The 15,964-nt window shown below is 41.0% G+C and overlaps 1 protein-coding gene across 3 annotated transcripts in view; it reads left to right on the top strand.

Annotated features, from left to right (window-relative positions):
* The window catches only part of TLN2 (talin 2), a 342,088-nt gene that overhangs the window by 110,615 nt on the left and 215,509 nt on the right, over positions 1–15,964 (top strand). The window contains exon 3 of one of the 3 annotated variants that reach the window (XM_043523668.1): positions 12,383–12,468. The exons of the other annotated variants lie outside the window; for them this stretch is intronic. The gene's annotated coding sequence lies outside the window, so the exon portion shown is untranslated. The remainder of the gene's footprint in view (positions 1–12,382; positions 12,469–15,964) is intronic. 3 annotated transcript variants of the gene reach the window in all.

Genomic DNA, 15,964 nt, shown 5'->3' with positions numbered 1-15,964 from the left:
CTGGTGAGAGCTTAATTTCTATCTGGAGCTGAGTCAACCATGCTGTTAGTCAAACAGTTTGGTTTGTTTTGATCATGGTAAATTTTGTTCCTTGCAGGTTAAGGAAAGGTATGGGATATGACAACCACTAATTGTGTGGTATTGCAGTAGTTGTAATTGTGTAGGGTGCCCGAGGGAGCAGCCCACTCAAGTTAACAAAGTCTTCCATGACTATAGCAATTGATTTTCCTTTGGCCAAACAGAGCTCAGGTACTGACCTTTAGGGCACACAAAGGTGAACTTGTTCTCTAGCTTTCCTTGAGGGAATTGATTGAATGGGGTATGGGAACAAGGGACAGTTTTATCTGTGGTAGATTGGGATACTCCTTTTCGGATACTAACACACATCCTTTTAAAAAGGATTAAGTGTCTACATTGCTGGGGGCTCAATGAACCTCAAGGTTTATGTAGCTTCCTTATTACAGCTACGCACTATTTGGGTAGGATGTTCAGGGCAGGGGGGAGAAGCTCATAGCTGTTAATAGTAATGAGAAGCTCCTGTATTTAACTTATTGACTACACTGGCGCAAGATATCTGCATTAAACAGAACCTTGTAGAGAAAGAGGGAGTTCTTTGTAGTATTTCATATAAATACCTTTCCCCTCAGGTTAGCTGTTTGATATTAACCTGCCTGAAAGCCAGGAGTTTAAATAAAAAAAAAATGGAAAATAGCAAAGATAAGGCTCCTTGATGTAGTGGTGTGAGGGGAGCTATCAGCTGGGTAATACCCCCTGTCTAGGTCCAGCTAGGTTAGAATGGCGTACTCTTCCCAAAGCTGAGCCCGGGATCAAAGCAGATCCTAAACCTCAAAGATGCTTGAAAGAGGAGGGAGGGTTTGAGTGTGTGGCCAGAGGCTACCAAGCGTGTCAGTGAAAGCTGACTGACTGAGACGGGGAGCCTTCTGCAGCAGGACAGGCAGCTTCTCCCTGCCAGAGATGGAGTTCGCTGGGCTGAGGAGAATTTGTAAATTCTGTCAAGGATAATTTGAGGTGTCAGGCAGATCCTTGGACCCATGGACTTTCTGTTGGTTATCCTCTACTCTACGTGCTTTGCATTTTGGAGGAATGAATAAATAATGCTTTGTTTTGAAGATGCTTATAATGTCACAAGCTCCTGAGGGGAGCCTGTTACAATTGCCAAAATCAAGTCTTGTGTTAGTAACGTGGTTGGGAATCTAGGCGGGGTTTGTGTCTGGAACACACAGTTCTATCCAGAGTGAGGTGCAGGAAGCCGGATCTATCACCTAACAGATGCACTTGAAAACTAAAGAGGTCTATGTTGCCCTTTGTCCGGTGGCCATGACAATATTCAAAGTATGACTTGCAGGCCTATGACTGGTTTCAGAGTAACAGCCGTGTTAGTCTGTATTCGCAAAAAGAAAAGGAGTACTTGTGGCACCTTAGAGACTAACCAATTTATTTGAGCATGAGCTTTTGTGAGCTACAGCTCACTTCATCGGATGCAACCTAGGCCTATGACTGTAAGTGCTGGGAGCCACCTTTTGGGTCATGTTGGAAATCAGACTTCATTCACAGTTTTAGAGACTGTAGTAGTCAAGAGAGCAATAGTCAATGCAGTGCTTAGTGAAAAATCTCAAGGTATGTTTAGAGCTGTTAAGATCTTGCTATACCTCCGTGTGTTTTGTTTCCTTTAATATTGCTTTGGAAATGCTCCAAGCTGACGCAAGCAAGCACTGTAAACTTAAAAACTGAACCTGATTTACTCTCTAAAGACCTTGCTGAGACTGGGTGTTCTGCATAGAATCCAGGGCTGGGTCATCCATCCCTTAAGCATATTCGGGAAAAGTTACCAGCTAGCTGATTGGCTCCATATCATATGTCATCATAAAGGGTTAATGAACCTGATTAATCTTGACACAAGTCTGACTACTTGCTTGAGAGTAGTCAAAGTCTGTGGTGCTGTTGAGTTGCAAGGGATTTGACTTGAGAGTGGGAGATCAGTTCTTTGCAGCACAAGTGTCCTGCTTAGTGTTTAGGGGTTATGCCTTCAGTAGAGAAGTACTGAAACTATTCAAAGGAAAGTTCCTCTGCCCTTCCACTCCCAGGAAAACTATGTTCAATACCTTATTGTGTTTTTTTTAAACTGCTTCCAGATTGTCCAGTTGGAAATGAAAGATAGTTTCCAAATCAGGAGCAGACAGATTATAGTTTATGCATATGACACTCTGATATGGAAACTGTGTTATTTCACTCCAGTGTTACCTGGCTTTGTTGTATTACCATGCATGTTAGTGAAAATTAGGCTTATTAAAACCAGAAATGTAAATATATATGTCCTGTGCTTAAATTTAGAGCCACTATACATTCATTAAATGAAGAACAATTGATGATGATTGGACTGTAGTTAACTCCTTGTATTAGAGATGGCAAGTCCAACACAGTTAAGGATGGCTAGTACTTCGCCCTCGCTGGATTCTTTCTATCTGTAGCAGTCTTCAGAGGGTCCATACCATTCGCATAGTGACAGAGCAGTAGATGGATTTAACACTTGGCACTTCCCAGTGCCTGCCTGGCTTATCAGAAGGGCAGTAAAGCATGACTACATTCTACTTCAGATCACTCCTTTGAATCCGTCAGACTTACTTTGTGTCATCAAAGGAAAGGCATTCATTTTGATGCCAGGATGACATACCGTTCAGGACAAATGTGTTTCAAAGAACTTGCCAGGAGAGACTGTACGGGAATATTTGCAGCAACCACAGCCGTAATAAATTATTTAAAATAAGGCTGGCTGAAATTCTAGTAAATCTTTTTTTATTTTATTTTTTTTTTAATTGACTGAACTCTACATGAAACATGATTCTGTATTTCTTCCGGACAAAACCAGAGCCAGTTTTCAATATGTCCATGTACTGTGCAGTTTGAAGTTAATATGGGAGTCCTGATGGGAGTTAGAGAGCCAACCTCTGCTTTATTCAGAAACTTAATTCCAGTACTTGAGCAGTCCGAGAGCGGGAGAATATTTGTGTTCTAGGATTCCCCCATAAAAGTTTCTCCAGGATAAATTATGAAAAAATGGAAAGACAAGACAGACACTTAATATCAAAGTAAATTCAATACTTAACAAGTGATCTTAAGGTCAGCATATCTCTTGTACTGACTAGGGAGAGCTGATTAAGACTAACATAGGTATCAAATCACACACATTCCTTTGAAAATATAGTGGAATGAGCAGTTCTAGTGTCCTTGTTGATTCTATACTGAGAAATACATATCACTTTCTCACATCTTTGGAGTGCAGATGTGGAAATTTCAGACTCAACCTATTGACATACAGCCTCTTGGAGAATATTTTACTCTTTCCTTGTGAAATTCCTGTCATATGGTTTTAAAAATACATTAATTTATTTCAGTTTTTGCATTATTTCCTTCCATGGGGACTGCATCTTGACACAGTGGGAAGGCTTATGTGCACCAATGACCCTCAAAGCTGTGCCCAGGGGAGTTTTAGCTTCTGGTAGGGCTGCCCAGGCCAAAGGGTAGGTACTAGACGAAAAGCAGTGCACTGGTCCCCCCAGGTTGGGGCTTGAGCGATAGGCCAACAACCTATTGATATCAAAACATGTAAGTTATAGAAACAGAACAAGGTAGCCATTCTGCCGAAAGGATAGTAGAGCCTTGTTTGGGCCTGAGTGGTGTCTGAAGTCATGGGAAGGATTTAGATTTGTAGAGTTGCATTTTTTGGAGCAAGGGACTGAATAAAAGCTACAAAACTTTGTCTAGTTGCTGTTGCTATGAAGAAACCAGGCCAATTAAACACACTGGCACTGTCACATGGTCCAGACGCTGCTGTTGGTTTTTAGCTTGCTTTGGCCATATTTTGTAGCTGGACATACTGCTCTTAAGCAGAGAATCGGAGGTGAAGCCACTCTTGTTCCTGCTAGGAGAATAGATAGGCTCTATTTTCGGCTCCTGTATCATCCCAAGATGCAGTTTGGAATGGGTAGGGTTGTCCCAGAGCGAAGGCAGAAAATATGGAGTAATTAAAATTGAAAGTGGACCGAGGGTGATTGATGTGTGCTAGGGGAGGCACCACTGTGCATGCATTGAGAGTGAAAGACTAAAATAGGGCTGAGCGGGGTAGTGTTCACTGGTTACTGGAAGCCCAGGGAATTCTTAAGAGGACAGACCACATGGCCTGCATGTCAGACCTTTTAATGTACTGTGGCAAACAGTTGACTTGGGAAAGGTTGATCTTGCAACTAGGTCCTAATTTAAAATATGTCCAAAAACCTGGAAAATAAGGCTTTAGTGCTCAGAAGGAAGATCCAAACAGACTTGCAGAGCATTCATTCCATCTGTTTGGTCCTCCTTTCATAAGCAACAAATAGTAGAGGTAGCTATGGAAATTCATAAAGCAGCCACCTAGGTATCCATGCTCAACTTCATTAAGTTCTGTTGTGCCCATCAAAGGTTGTTGCCAACTCGAAGGATTCTACCACTGAACTCATACTTGGTATTTTCCTTAAAGCGTCAGCTCCTGCAGTCATGTGAATATATGAAAATATTCATTTTCATTAAACTTTTTTTTAATCGTCTTCATGGTTGTGGAGAAAAGCTTGAAATTGTGACATGAATATATCTGTAAGGTTCCAAGAACCAGAAGGCAAATAAAAAACCCAAAATGTGATTTATTTTTTTAGGGGTGGGGAGGGGAATGGCTCATGCTCTTTAAACACTTTGGGATTGGTAATACTGCAGGTATCACTGCATGCATTGACTCTCAGATGCTGCAGCTAGTTGTTGGACACTAAGCCCCGGTCTACACTGGGGGGCGGGATCGATCTAAGTTATGCAGCTTCAGGTACGTGACTAATGTTGCTGAATTCGACGTACTTAGATCTACTTACCATGGTGTCTTCACTGCGGTGAGTTGACTGCTGCTGCTCCCCTGTCGACTCCGTCTGCACCTCTCGCGGTGGAGTACAGGAGTTGCTCAGGGATCGATTTATTGTGTCTAGACTACACGCGATAAATCGATCCCCGCTGGATCCATTGCTGCCAGGTGAGCCAGCGGGTAGTGTAGACATACGCTTTAGTTCCAAAATGCTGGATTTTTAGAGCATTGGGAGTTCATAAGCATTTGGACTGAGAAGAAACTGAAGAGGGAAGTTGTTGATTTCTCTTGAGATCTTCTATACCTTTCCAGACCACTTCCCTGAAATGGTTGGTGCAATGTCCTTGAGCAATGGCTCATTTGGTTTCGTAGATATTCAAGCTTGCTTTAGCTATTACTGATCTTGAAATTCCAGATTTCTTTGAGCTGTGAACTCTTCATCCCTTACATGTGCCATTGAGACAAAAAGGTTGTCTTCATCTGCTGATAGAGAAAGGAAGATGAAGAAAAGAAAATAATTAAGAAAACATCCCCCTCCCCGCCTTCTGTAATGAAAGCAACTGAAAAATTATACCTTGCAATATGAATGACTAATCTAAGATCAGGCTAAATATGCAAATCTTATAATCTTGTTCACAGATTGAACCTCACTGTTCACCCAAGAAAATGTATCTCTCAGTAACAGTTTAATGCCCAGGTCATGGTCTAATATTGTTCAGGATGTGCAACAGAACTGGGTAGCAGGTTGCCCAAGGTCTTTGGGGGAATCGAAATTGAAATGATAAAAGCAGCTTCCTCATAGCACAAGTAAAGGTAGTAGATGGGACAAGGGGGAGCAGGTGGTAGGCCCATGTACAGTCAGTTACTGATACACAGTGTTGCTGATTCATTCTGTTTTCTGAACTGGATTTTGCTCAATGAAATGAGCTTTCTGCTCATGCATAGCAGACAAGCCCTACAATACCTTGCAGAGTGGCACTTCAAATGAATTCAAGGTGATTAAGGAAGCACTAAGCTTTGGTTTTCAAAGGAACATATGCATCATTTCAACTTGGTTGCAAGAAGATGAATTGCATTTAGTATCTATGGATTGTCCGATATTTGGGAGAAAATCTTCCTTCTCTCTCCCTGTCCATACATCCCACAACATCCTTCCTGGACGATATAGTAAGAAAAATGCTATTTTGGTCCCAAACAAGCAAAATGCCAAAACATTTGGGTCTTTGGGGTGCTGCATGTGACAGAGTTCAATTAGAATTTGCCATTTTTGTTTTTTTCACAGTATTATTTTATTCAACTCCTGTAACTAGAACATCTTACTGGTTTCAGAGCACAGTACAACACCTAATACTGCTCTCCCCTCCCCTCCCCCCCATCACTGTAATTGAAATGTAGCTTCAGGCATAAATGAGGTTGGACTCTCATAATTTAATCAGTGTTTTGCCTATTAAGCAAGAGTAGTACAGTAAGTGTTTTGGTGCGACTGCTTGATGTTTCATGCTAAGTGTTGTTATAGCACCTTAGAGGAACATTTATATAAAATATTTAAAGCTTTATCTTAATGGCTTTTGGCAATGAACCGTTATCCAAATGAAAACCATTTGGAAACTCTTAGGATTTAAGTCTCTCCAAGATAGCGGCATGCTAAGGTTTGTGACAACTATTTGTGAGATGTGAACAATTCTGGTTTCTGAATAAGTCTGTATAAGTGTCTTTTCTCATCCAGATGTGGGTGCTGAAGTTCTGGAATGTTCTTCTGGTAAGGAGTTGATGTTGATGTCAGGAGAGCTGCATCATTACATGCCACTGACTCCCAGCTATGCCAGTGTAATGTACATTGGTTTAGCAGATTTGCTCTGAAGGAAGGGAGAAGCAATTAGATGTATTTGCAGTGCTCCTTCACTTATACACCAGTGTAAATCAGAAGTTAACTCAGAAGTAAACAGTGTGGATTTACACTGGTGTGAGTAAAATCAGAATCTGGCCCAAGTTTCAAAGCTGATAGCTCTAGAGTATCCTCTTATACAAGGAGGCATACCTGCTGGTTTGGGAAGCCATTTTTATCCAACTCTGTTATCGAGACATGTCATTATTTTAATTAGAGTATTGGTTCTGAGAGAGTTCCATATGATAAATACTAGTGAATTTTTGCTGTATGAAAAATTCACATTTTGACCCCCTTACAGAAAAAGGCTACTCAATTCATTTTATTTACTTCTGTGTTTAATAAGTAAGTTTGCATGACTTTCGCAATGTGTGCATACTTCCAGTACCCATTCAGGTTTTTTTCTTTCCTTTTGTTTTAAAAAGCACTCAACTAAGGGACAGCTAGCTGCAGCTTGCACACATTCTCTTTCGGCATTTTCTGACACACTGTTTCTTCATTTGTTTTACTTGCCGCTTCGTGGTGGTGTGAACCGCTAACAAGTCCCATCTGCATTTTCAGATAACCATCTCAACTAACTTAAGTTTCTAATAAAATAGTATTTCTTTATATGGAACATGTTATCAAAGGGTCTCAAATGCTTAACAAACCTTAAATTACCTCCCTCCCTTCTATAAAAATGGGAGAACTGAGGTAGAGGCTAAGTAATTTGCTCAGTTTTTAAATATTTTTCTGTGATTCATTTGTACATCTTTATCTAAACTTCTGTTGAGATGGAATTTCCTTCTTTCCTGACACAGATATAAAGCACTAAACCAAAAATGAAATTTCTTATGTGGTAGTTAGATTTTAACAGTTACCGTTGTCTGTACTCATGCTGCTCTTAATTGCTTTCAGTACTGGCTTGCTCCATGGCTATTGCTTCCATGCAATTGCTGTTTAGAAAGGTCAGTAGCTCCTTTTCTTGGTTATATGTAGATGCTTATTGTCACCACTTTGCCTGCCATGCGACCTGTTGCATGCTTGGCCACAGTGGTAGGTACGGTTCTTAATTATGGGTGATATCATTCCTCTTGCCTTGCAAAGCTGGTAATATCATTAACAGCCCATTGTACATCAGACCTAAATATGTGTTAAGCCTCCCCACACCAATTGATGCAGAAAAATGTAATGGAATTACAGTACATCATTGCTGTAATGAACCCCTGGGAATCCAAGCCATTTGTTCGTTATAGTCGGGTTCATTATAATGAACGAGCCCTGAACGGGACAGGGGAGGCGGCTGACACCTCAAGCCCTGCAGTGCGAGCTGACAGCTCCCCCAGCTCCTCCGCACCCAGGGCAGACAGTTCTTCTGTCCCTGGGGCTGGAGGAGCTCTAGGGCCCCTCTACACCAACAGGGCTTGAGGTGGGATCCAGGGACCGGGTTTTCTATAGCCCAAGGTTCATAATTGTGAAGGGCATTTTAACTAGGGTGTTGTGTGTGCAGTGTTCTGAGAACGTTGTATGATCAAAAGCATCAAATGTAAATAATCAAATGAAATGAGGGGGGCGGGGGCATTGTGGAAAGAGATGAACTGTCTTAGAGCAGGAGGAGCCTGGTGCATTGTGTAGCTACCACCTAAGTCCAAAGCCATAAAGGGACATGGTCCTTTGTTGCAGGGCTAAGGAGCTGAGCAGTTGGGAAAAATCCCAAATGCGATGAAAGTGGAGCTCTGCTCTTGCATTTAGTACACCCTTGGGCTTGGCAGCCACTTTCTCCAGCATCCCAAGATTTGCGTGTGGGCCACTTGTGACCCTCATGCTGCTGCATGCCCTGAATTCCCCCACTCATAGTCAGTTACGTAGCCTCCTCTCCTGCAGTGCTTTTCAAGAGGCAGGCTGAGGTGCAAACAGTCATCTCGGTTTGTATGACATCTTGTTGACCATTAATACAGCCATTTGAGTGGCTGCAGAGCCTTATGTACATAGCCCTGTTGCTAAGGAAACTAAACATTTCTGAAGTCCTGATAACTAATTAAACTTGACAGTACTCTATGTAAGTGGGGAAGTATTATTCCCATTTCATAGCGTGGGAAAGCTGAGATACAGATTTAGTGACATAGGTAAGACCATACAGCAAACTGGTGGCACAAGCAGGACTAAAATTTAGGAGTATCTGAATTGCAGTTCATGTTTGGTTAGCTAGACCATCCTGCTTTTCCACAGCATCATATAAATAGGAAAAATGTCCATGAACTCAAGGGAAATAGTTTGGCAGAATAATCTTCCAAAATTCAAAAACATAATATAAGTGAGAGAGAGAATCTGTCCATGTAATCTCAGTAAACCTGCAGTCATAATTTCCTTGAGGCTATTGCAGTTAGCCACCTTGCTTTTGAGACTCATGATGTGAAATCACTGGGAAATGGTTTTGTAACCACTGATGAGTCATCCACCTGGAGTGTACAATATGTCTTGTATAGACTTCTGCAAGGGTATTGACCCAGGAATATCAGACAACTTAACTTTTTACTGCAGAGGGTGTTTCTCTCTTCATTGGACTCTGATCACCAATACTCAGATGAATAATTTTGTACGATCAGATATTGCAGTGATCAAACTACAGTTTAGCTAAAAATAAGTGTCGGTGTAAAAGTCAGTCAGAAGGTCCTGTTACACGTTGTAGGTGAATCTGGATTTATGTAGTGTGTACTCATGTTTTTTCCAATAAAAAGAGGTTAGACTTTACGTAGGTTCACATTGTAGACCCTTCAAGGATTCAGAGCAGATAATTTGCTGAGCAAGCTTTGGGCAGTTCAGTTTCCTCTTCTGGCTGTGTTTCAGGAAATGAGGACAATAGAATGAACAAACAATAATTATACATTTTTAGACTCTGGTTAGCTCTAATTATCACTTTGAGAAGAAGTGAAAAGTAAATTCTATCACAGTGGCAACAAATCTTGTCGAAAAATAAACACACAAAGGTCTTTCCACAGCTGCCTAATATTCAGATGAATATTAAAATATAACCTTGGTGAAAGCCATTAAAATATAACATTGGTGAAAGCAAAAGAAACCCCCCAAAACCCAAACACAAAACTTGTACAGTGTGTACTAAATCTCAGTTTCGTAGACTGTAAATGTTCTATGTTACCTAATACAAGTTCAAGTAATTCCTAGTTTCAGCAGCATGTAGCTGCTTAAGACAGACTTAAAATAAATCCCAAATTGTTTTCTGCAATGCTCTTTACTAATTTCTTCATATTTAGCACGTGCAACAAATACATCCTCACATTGTGAAAGGGACAACAAACTTTCCCATATGTCTGGATAAAGCTTGTCTGAGTAGATAAGCCTCTCGAAGTGATCTGAAGGCCAACATGCTGGCTTTGTCAGAGCAAGTTTAAGTCAGGAACTTCTCACTGAACATTACGCCACCATGTTCTCACTAGTTACATCAGGATTTTTAGAGTGCCAGAGTTGCCTTTGCTTGAGCATCACGGAAATTGAGGGGTAATCTCCAAGGTGACCAGTTTCCAAACCACTTGGGTCAAAACCAGCATCTTACACTGAACTAGGAAAATGTTTGGTGGATATGGATATCCAGTGTCATAAACTACTAGCAAGAAGCAACACCGAGTGGGGGGCTGCCACCCTGTGCAGTAGCTGAGGTTTCAGTGGTCTCCAAATATAATTCACTCTTCATGCAAGTAGTTTTCTATGTAGATGTGGCAAAGACCAGGCTTACAGTAACTAAGTCGCCAACTTAAGGTGAAAACACTCTTGATTATTGCATGATAATCTAAGAAGTTGGAGATCCAACAGGGCCCAAAGACTATGCCCCTTACTAACAAAGAATTTAAAATGCTGGTATCAGTGAACATGAAATACAGTGTTGGTGTAGTGAGAGGCAGGTGACCGTAATACTGTAACTGGACACTAATATTTAAAGTCAAGTAACTGACACCTTTTAGAAATTTTCAATTTGGTACAAATTGTAACACTTAATGCTACCTCAGATAGCTGATCAGTTGTATCTAAAATAGAAGACTTGTGACATTTGAATGCAGTTTGATGCAATTGTGAGCTAACACCTTTACTCTTGAATAGTATCAGATAACTTCTACAAATATAATTGTAAAAAGTAGACTGTGAGCTCTTGAAAGCAGGGACCTAGCACAGTCGGGGCCCTATACTGACTGGGGCTTTTGAGTGGTGGTGTAATATGAATACATGTTTATAATAACACCTACGCAATTTCTGTGTCCAGCTAAATTCTTTGTACGCAAACCTCCTAAGGGAATGTATTATGTATACAAAATTATGCATGTTAAAGATGACTTTATCTTTAGAAAGAAATTGAATTTAAGCGAGCAGTCCATAGGGCACAGGATGGCTGCTTTTATTTGACTCTGTTTGGTTGAATATTCTAGTTGCTTTACCATAGGCCTGATCTGCACTTGAAAGTTGCACTGGTCTAATTATGTTCTTTAGGAATGGGATTTTTTTTTTACTGATACAGTTATAATTTATACTGGTACAATCCTTAATGTGGGTGCAGTTAGGCTGGCATAAAGCTGTCTTATACTGTTATAGTTTATTTCCCTTCCCTATATACTGGTACTGATCACTTTCTTAACCAACATAAATTAGTTCAATCCCCCTAAAATAGATGCAGTTAGCTTTACTAGTATGACAAAAAGGGTACAACTTTCTAGTGTAGACAAGGCCATAAACGTCATTCTCTTTCTAAAAAGAAATGTAGACCAAACTGAAACGTAGATGGTCAAAATATGGAACAGAGTGCAGTAACGTGACTTTGTATATATTTCAGTTGCTGTAAAGTGCCAAGAACTTGGGATGGATACTAAAGAAAAAGATCAAGAAATATACATATTTTAAAAAATACACTCCGCTCACATTGAATGTCTGAGGGCTTTGATGTATGCAGCAGTACAATTCAGGCTTGCTTCTGCTTGTCCTTTCATATTGCTACGCTTGGAGAGGTTACCACAGCAAAGAACACCAAGCTGTAATTTTTGCTAGTGTTCAAAGAAAAAGTACTGCTCTTCTCATGGCTCTTCAAAGAAAAGATGTTTAAGTTTAAACTTATAACTCACATTTAGGCTCAGTGATGTGTTTTTTGTCCTGTGCAAATGAGATTGAAATCTGTATGTTATGGGGTTTTTTTTGTTAAAATTAGAAACAGAGGTTATTCAATTCACTTTTTCAGTCTTTTTTAAAGGCTTTGTCTTGTGTTTCAAACCATTATATTAATATTGTATTAATATTAAAAAACAATATTGTTTCAAACCAATATTAATAAGTTGTAGCAAGGTACTGAGCTGCACTCGGGTCATGTCTCTTTGAACACCAGCTTTTAAATGTCAGTCTGAATGTGTGATGTAGAGACCTACATTTAATTTCATTCTCTTAAAATTGTATCTGAGCAACTCTATTCTTATTGGCACTGCAAATTCCTGACTCTCATGGAGAAAAAGGAAACTCATATTTTCCTGAGTTACTTCCTTCCCAGTGTGCTGCAGTGAGGCACTTGAAGGCTAGATGTGAATGGATAGTGAATAAGAAAGTAATTTGTTTATTTCCTGATGTTACAGATCTGGTGACTGGAAATATTCCCTGTGGTCAAGCAACACTTTCAGCCAACCTTGGTTTTTTTAATTAAATGAACTTAAATTTTGAGGTAAGATTTCTCTTTACTTTTACTTGTAAATTTGAATGGCTAATGGTGGTTTAACTTCAGTGGGAGCTCTAGTGATATAAAACTTACTTTAATACTTCTAAAGAATCTTTTCTATTTATCTTCTGCCCAGACGCTTTAATCACCATAGTACTTTCTTTAGAAAAATGTATGAACTGCTCAAAGTTCCGGATATGTTATAAAAGAAAAATCAAGCTGAAGAGTAAGTGTAGTGCCTGAGCTTTGAGGGCTTCAAATAAACATTAAGTGAATAGAAGACAGAGGAGTCTAATTAGTGAAGGCTACACTGGCCATGCAAGTCCCTCACTATTTTTAACTGTCTCCAAAAGGAGCATAGGGGTATAAACATCCAGCAAATAGTTTCTCCAAGCAGTGGGATGAAGGACTAGATCTTTACTTGGCATGGGAACAAATGTGTTTAATGTTTACTCGCTTAACGTGTAGTTATGTTCCTGAAAAATGCTACTTTAAGTGAAACTATTTTAAGTGAATCCAATTTCCCTGTAAGAATTAATGTAAATGCGGGGGGTTAGGTTCCAGAAAAATTTTTTTCACCAGACAAAAGACTATACATACACACACAGAGTATAAGTTTTAAACAAACAATTTGATACTGTACACAGCAATGATGATTGTGAAGCTTCGTTGAGATGGTGGAGTCAGAGGGTGGGATATTTCCCAGGGAACGCCTTACTACCAAATGATTAACTAGCGTTTGGCTAAGCCCTCCAGGGTTAACACGTTGTTAATGGAACCTCACACTCTACAAGGCAGCACAAATGGAGGGAGGAGACACAGCATGGCAGTGGCTGCAAGCATTCCCTGCGGAAACAGAACGTGATGATGAACCCACGCTATCCCACTGGAGCGCACCACTCCCTCCACTTCCCAAAGTGTTGGGGGGGGTGTGTGTGTGTGCATGTGTGTGAGCCAGACACACACACCATGTGTGAGTGAGAGAGACAGAGACACACACACACCTTGTGTGTGTGAGAGAGAGAGAAGGACGCGCATTGCCCCTTTAAGTATGTTGTCTCCACTCTAAGTACACTGCCTTTTTAAGTAGATCAGCAAGTTGAGACAGCAGCTGCTGCCAGCAAGCTCCCTCCCTCCTGAGCCTTTCCCCCCCCCCGACCCCCGCTCTGTGAAGATAGGGTACAGGAGCGAGGGGGAGGGGGACACCTTGATATTAGCAACCCTCTTTCCCCCCACCCTGCACAGCAAGCAGGAGGCTCCCGGGAGCAGCTCCAAGGCAGAGGGCGGGAGCAGCTCCAAGGCAGAGGGCGGGAGCAGCACAGGGCGGTGTGGGGAGGGACAGCTGAGCTGCCCGGCAATTAGTAGCCTGCTGGGCGGCTGCTGCACAGGGAACTTAGGGGAGCTGATACGGGGGCTGCCGGCCCACCCTGGTTCCAAACCCCCCACCAGCTAGCTCCAGCGGGCTGCTCTTCCTGCAAGCAGTGGACGAAGCCGGCGGCTGCCAAACAATATTATAAGGGAGCATTGAGCAACTTTAAACGAGCATGTTCCCTAACTGATCAGCAACGTAATAACGTTAACCGGGACACGTTAAGTGAGGAGTTACCGTAAGTCCAAAGGTGACTAGGCGGGGTCCATATTAGTAGACTTCGGAAGAAAAGTGACAAAAGGACTAGGGAAAATCATGAGCAGACAAACTTCATCTGGTGGAAAAGGCTGTTTGAATCCAGAGACTTTTGAGGCCTGGTGTACACTCGTGACTCTCTCACTTTGGCCTGCTCAAAACAATCTTTCTGTTTTTTTAATGGCAGCCATGTGTGTAAAATGACATGTTCCTACGTGTAAAGGACACAAATGACTACAGCTGTACTTGTCACTTCAGTTCACTTTGTCATTCTCTGAAGTGGTCAGGCAACTTGGGAGTTGAAACAACTTTAAGATTTTTGCCGGGAGGTGAGAGGGCTGGTTTGAATCCACAGTTTACGTGCTAATTATGTGTGCTTCGGATTCTTGTGTATTCAGGAATAAGATGAGACTTTGGATCACTAAATGAAGACAGCACCACCACATGATCTTACTCTGTCCTTCCTTGGCACCTTTTAATTATTTGCTTCTTCCCACATATATGATACCTAGATTCTAGATTGTAAGCTCCTCAGGGCAGGATCTTGGGCTGCTTGTTTTGTGAAGTTCCTGATACACATTTGGTATAAAACATTCCTTTTATGAATTGTACAATTTTTTGAAGCTTTCTAAAAACAAGTATTGATCCTCAATTAAAAATGTGTACATGGTAGAGGAGGGTCTGTAGCTATGGAGCCCATGAGTCTAAAGGTATACCACAAAGTTATGTGGCCAACTGAAGTCTTCAATTGACAGAAATACTTGTATGTGTTCATATTGCATGATGCCTTGAATGGTAACCATATACTGATTAGGAAATGTAAATGCATCCAAGCTCATAAAATTCTCTCTAAAAGGTCCCTTAATTGAGCGTACACTGCCATGCTTGGAGCCATTGCTCCTCATAGTCTAGTACAGACTGGGGGGGTTGTGAGGTTATTACATGGGGGGGGTCGCAAGCGGTCAGCCTCCACCCCCGAACCCCGCTTCGCCTCCAGCATTTATAATGGTGTTAAATATATATATTCAAAAAGTGTTTTTAATATATGGGAGGGGGGTCACACTCATAGGCTTGCTGTATGAAAGGGGTCACCAATACAAAAGTTTGAGAACCACTGGTCTAGTCTGTTAACAATCTTTGTTTTTTCCTGCCATCCATCACTGTAGTATCTGAGCACCTTTTCTGTAAAATTGATAGCAGTAGCCAAGTTTCTGGTGGATGTCATGAAGTCTCAGGGACTTCTCCCAGGGTGGGATAAAAGCACGTGCTTTTTAAAATTGTAGTAACTTTATTTAATATTGATTTTGTGTGAGGATTGTTTGGTTGGTGCTTTTGCCAGTGGAAAGGGAGCATAGTCTAGTGAAAGTCTTTGTGAAAAGGCCTGCTGGAAATGTAAGATTTTGCAGTATTTCCAGCAGACTTTCAGTCTCTGCATTTCACCTGATGTGTTGCCTTATTTTCAGTGCTACATATTTCTACCCCTTGCCTTTATTTACAACACTTGCTCTTGCTTTTTCTGATGCACGCTGCCGAACAGAACAGATGAGCCTGACAAGGTTTGGCAGAATAAGAATGCAAGTTACTTGTTAAATCAAGCAGAATAGGGGTACTAAAGTTGCTAGTGCTTATTATCGACAGCAGAAAAGGTACCCTAAAGTGGAATTACAGATGAGGTACTCAAATGTTGAGTTGAGACTCAGGTCTCTCATGAACGTAGGAGCAGCTGTGTCAATATCTGTACACCTCCAGCCATTATTTAATTTATTGTTGGTAACTGATATTTCCACTGGCTTCTGAAAAAAGGTAGAAATGTGAGTATGTAACTCAGATGAATGTAAAGCTAACACTAACTGTTCTAGAGCATCCTTATTATCTGTG

This window comes from Chelonia mydas, chromosome 10 (assembly GCF_015237465.2).
Source record: "Chelonia mydas isolate rCheMyd1 chromosome 10, rCheMyd1.pri.v2, whole genome shotgun sequence".
NCBI lineage: Eukaryota > Metazoa > Chordata > Testudines > Cheloniidae > Chelonia > Chelonia mydas.
The sequence above is the reverse complement of the archived record's forward strand: the minus strand, read 5'-3'. Positions and strand labels throughout refer to the sequence as shown.